This window comes from Camelina sativa, chromosome 5, assembly GCF_030686135.1.
Source record: "Camelina sativa cultivar CO46 ecotype springtype chromosome 5, ASM3068613v1".
In the NCBI taxonomy this organism is placed as follows: domain Eukaryota; kingdom Viridiplantae; phylum Streptophyta; class Magnoliopsida; order Brassicales; family Brassicaceae; genus Camelina; species Camelina sativa.
In genome coordinates, this window is record NC_141884.1 from 38,902,498 (window position 1) to 38,903,071 (window position 574).

The 574-nt window shown below is 43.2% G+C and overlaps 1 non-coding gene across 1 annotated transcript; it reads right to left on the bottom strand.

Annotated features, from left to right (window-relative positions):
• Positions 1 to 248: 248 nt before the first annotated feature.
• Positions 249 to 354, bottom strand: LOC147944932 (small nucleolar RNA R71). The gene has a single exon (XR_015558747.1). It is a non-coding gene; the product is annotated as a small nucleolar RNA R71 (small nucleolar RNA).
• Between the last annotated feature and the right edge of the window lie 220 nt (positions 355 to 574).

Sequence of the window (574 nt, forward strand, 5' to 3'; positions counted from 1 at the left end):
AGCCAACAAGTTCCATGGGTTGCCAATGGAAGATCCCCTAGATCACCTTGATGAGTTTGATAGGATATGTGGTATCACAAAGATTAATGGTGTGAGTGAAGATGGCTTCAAGCTTAGGCTGTTCCCCTTCTCACTTGGAGACAAAGCTCATCTTTGGGAGAAGACTCTTCCTACTGGAGCAATAACCACATCGGATGCTTGCAAGAAGGCTTTCTTGGCCAAGTTCTTATCCAATGCTAGAACAGCTCGATTGAGGAATGAAATTTCTGGATTTGCTCAAAGGAACAATGAGAGCTTTTGTGAAGCTTGGGAGAGGTTTAAAGGATTCCAAACTCAGTGTCCTCACCATGTATCCAGTAATGAGTCCTTGCTAAGCACTCTATATAGAGGAGTTCTTCCCAAGATAAGGATGCTTCTTGACAGAGCTTCTAATGGCAACTTCCTCAACAAGAATGTGGAAGAAGGATGGGAATTGGTTGAGATCCTTGCTCAATCAGATGACAACTACAATGAGGACTATGACAGAACAGTAAGGTCTACCTCTACTGATCAAGAGGAGAAGTACAAGAAGGAC